Source organism: Vigna umbellata, chromosome 6 (genome assembly GCF_029865625.1).
Source record: "Vigna umbellata cultivar VRB3 chromosome 6, Vumbellata_1.0, whole genome shotgun sequence".
Classification (NCBI taxonomy): Eukaryota; Viridiplantae; Streptophyta; class Magnoliopsida; order Fabales; family Fabaceae; genus Vigna; species Vigna umbellata.
This window is the reverse complement of record NC_142170.1, coordinates 19,414,164-19,418,179: the sequence shown is the minus strand read 5'-3', so window position 1 is coordinate 19,418,179 and position 4,016 is coordinate 19,414,164.

Below are 4,016 nucleotides of genomic sequence, written 5' to 3'. Positions count from 1 at the left end.
ATGATGGAGAGCTGAAGCGGATTATTTTAGAAGAGGCACATCATAGTCGTCTTAGCATACATCCCGGTATGACTAAGATGTACCAAGATCTTAGGCGTTCGTTCTGGTGGCCTGGAATGAAGAGTGATGTAGCACGATTTGTAGCGTCTTGCTTAACTTGCCAGCGTGCTAAGGCCGAACACCAACGACCAGGTGGTTTGCTTCAACCACTGGAAATTCCTGAATGGAAGTGGGACAGCATTTCCATGGACTTCGTGACTCATCTACCACGAACGGTTAGGAATCGTGACTCAATATGGGTGATCGTGGATAGATTGACGAAGAGCGCACACTTCTTGGCCGTGAACCTGAAGATGTCCATGACAAGTTTGGCCAAGTTGTATATTAATGAGATTGTTCGTCTGCATGGAGTACCTTCAAGCATAGTTTCTGACCGAGACACGAGATTCACATCTCGTTTTTGGCAATCCTTACAAAGTGAATTGGGAAGCAAGCTGCAGATGAGTTCAGCATATCATCCGCAAACGGACGGCCAGTCCGAACGTACCATCCAGACGCTAGAAGATTTATTGAGGACGTGCGTCCTAGACCATTTAGGCGCATGGGATGAGGTTTTGCCTCTGGTGGAGTTCACGTACAACAATAGCTTCCAGTCTAGCATTGGAATGGCGCCGTTTGAAGCTCTCTATGGGAGGAAGTGCAGAACGCCACTTTGCTGGTTCCAAGAGGGAGAGAACGTGCTAACTGGACCTGAACTCATCCAACAAACAACCGAGAAGGTTAAGTTGATCCAAGATAGGTTGAAGACGTCCTTGAGCAGGCAGAAATCCTATGCGGATAGAAGAAGGAGACCATTGGAGTTTGCTGCAGGAGACCACGTATTTTTGAGACTGAATCCGATCACTGGAGTAGGCAGAGTTGTTCGTCCAAAGAAGCTGTCTCCCAAGTTCATAGGGCCGTATCAAATATTGAAGAAGATTGGACCAGTAGCCTATGAACTCGCATTACCTCCTCAACTATCAAATCTGCATCCAGTCTTCCATGTGTCACAGCTTAGGAGATATATAGCTGATCCTTCTCATGTCTTAGAACTGGAAGACATTCAACTGCGTCCAGACCGAACGTTGGAGCTACAACCAGTCCGCATTGAAGATGAACGCACCAAGCTACATAAAGGAAAAGATATTCATTTGGTGAAGATAGTGTGGGACGCTAAGACTGGAGATTCAACGTGGGAAGTGGAGAGTGCAATGAAGGATTTGTATCCGCACTTATTTGCTTGAAATTTCTGAATTTTCGAGGACGAAAATTTTTGTAGTTAGGGAGAATGTAAAACCCTATATAATTAGCAAATATAATTCTGTGTTAAATCTGTAATTAAGGTTTATCTTAGTAAAATCCTCTTCAAATCTGTTTTTAAACTCTCTGCTGTGCACTGATATCGTGCCACAACATTCTCCGAAACACGCACCACTGCACACATTCAGTGCATTAAAAACGCACCAATCTGTGCATGCACGCACACCACGTGTCGCAGGAGAAGCTTCCAAAGCAGGGTTTGGTGTGCAGGTGGCAGGCTGGGAGACGCTCGCCTGTTTTGACGTGGAATCCACCAAAATTCTGAGTTTTGAGAAACTCTCTCACTCGCACGCACACTTCGTCTTCCTCAGAAAACCAAACCTTCCATCTTCTCCAACTTCTCACTAAGAACTCTCATCTTCTCTCTACCATTTCTCACTTCTTTCAACTCCAATCAGTTTTCTGAAACCACAGAAACGTTCACGGGCCAGTAAGCTTCGTTTTGATCCGAACCTCTTTTGATCCTGTAACTGGTAAGTTCCAAACCATAACCTAGATCTAGAATTTCTAGGAACACTGTTTCAGTTGCATGCAAAGAATAAAATCTGAGTTTCTGAGTTCTCTTTGGTTAAACCTAGTGGAGAAGCGTAAGGAAGAGCGTAGCGGGTAGAAAGCCCTAGTTGGACAGAAGCAAGTTATACTGTTAGAAGTTCACTGCAATTCGGGTAAGGGAAGCTTATATGTTTAATTTGTACTCGTTTGTTGTGAAATCTGGATTGCATGTGTGAAAAATATGAAGTTGAGCTGTTATGAATGGTTACTGATATCGGATATGAATTCTGGTTTGGATGGATCTGTCATGAACGAACACTGCTTGTATGAATTATATTTGATGTTGAATTTGATTTAAATGCAAGTTGATTTGATTATGTATGAATGGAGTATGGTTATTATGTGGATGGAATGATTAAAATGTCGAAATCTGTATGATGAGAATGTTTGAGGTGAATTAAATCTGGAAACGAAAGTATAAAGTTTATAAATTTGAAATCTGGAAAATTCTGTTAAGCTTGTGAAAATCTGAGATTTTAGATCATTCCCTTTGCTAAAATGACGCTCGTCACTGTACGGTATTAGACCGTTCGGTTTTCATTAAAATAACTTAGATTGGAATTCTTTCATTTGGAAAGAATTCTGCTCGAGAACGAGCGTCCCCATTTTTTTGTGTGAATGAGCGTTCGGTTCAGCTCAGTATAGATAAATATTTGAAACTTTATAAATACGTGACGTTCGGCCTTAAGTCGAGCGTTCGTCCTCAATGACGTTCGGCCTTAAGTCGAGCGTTCGTCCTTAATGTCGTTCGACCTTGTGTCGAACGTTCGTTTTACAGAGCGTTTGTCATTATATTGAACGTTCGTCCCAATTGGCGCTCGGTCTTATACCGAAGCGTTCGTCCTAGATAGCGCTCGGTTTATACCAAGCGTTCGTTCTGATTTGGGCTCGGTCATTGACCCAGCGTTCGTCCAAGGAGGGTTCGGTTTTATAACTGAACGCTCGTCCTTATCATTGAATTCTGAGCGAACGTAACTGGCGTTCGTCCAAATTGTTAATTAACGTTCGTTCGTTGACTGGCAGTGTTGTTTTTCTGAAATCAAATCATATTTGGTTGTGTATCTAAATATTTTCTTACTGACTGTATCCTTTGGATTCTACCTGGAGTCTTTATACTTAAAATTTTTCTAAGTATCATCCATATCTTCTAAGATCAGTACCTTCAAAATTTTTAGTGTTGAAACGTATTAAGTGGATAAATGGTTCGTTTCTTTTGTTCAGAAACGAGGATGTAGGAGTACTGTAAAATGTTAGTCCCTATTGATTGAGTGATGAACGTTCGTGAATTTAAGAGAGTGGAACACAGAATAAAAATGTGAATATGAGAAATGTGTAATATGGACGAATGATATTTTGAACGAATTATTGGAAATGGATTTTAACGAGCGTTCCAAGGAGGAACGTCTCAGATATGATTGATTATTGAAGTTTTGTAAAGTATGACTGTGGGCATGCTAATGCTGGCTTGGTCCATCCTGATATTCCGTGATACTCATCTTCACGTAGAAGGGAGTACTCATGTGTGTGAATGGCAGGAGGCTCTATTCCTTAGGGGTACTTTGGATAGAGTTAACCTCGAGTGGCAGCTGTCGAGTGCAATACAGTTACCACACCACTCGGGTGCAAGGACGCCTGTAGCTACACGGTTCATACAGTCCGGACGGTCTGTCTTTTATATACGTATCTATATGATTGTGGATTGATAAGCTTACACGTTGTTTGAGTGGATTGAATGGTAAATGTACGTGATGATTGTATAAATTAAATATTATAAGCTTACCCTTGCATTTCCTTTGTGTTGTCTACTGTCCATGTACCTCCGTCTTGTCAAATGCAATGATCATCCGTTGTGGATGTGAGCAGGTGATGGTACGTCCCTTGAGCAAGTGCTGGAAGAAGAAAATTTGAATGAAGCTAACCTGGTGGAGGTTGAAGTAAAGGCCGAGCCTTAGAGTGCTCGTTAGAATAGTACTGTGCGTGTTAGTATAGTATGAACGTTCGGCCAATTATTTTGTAAGGTCGTTCGTCTTGATCATCTCTTACTGTATTTTGGCGTACGTTAGTGAATTTATCTAAGAACGTTTACTCTTGGTTTCATTCGTATG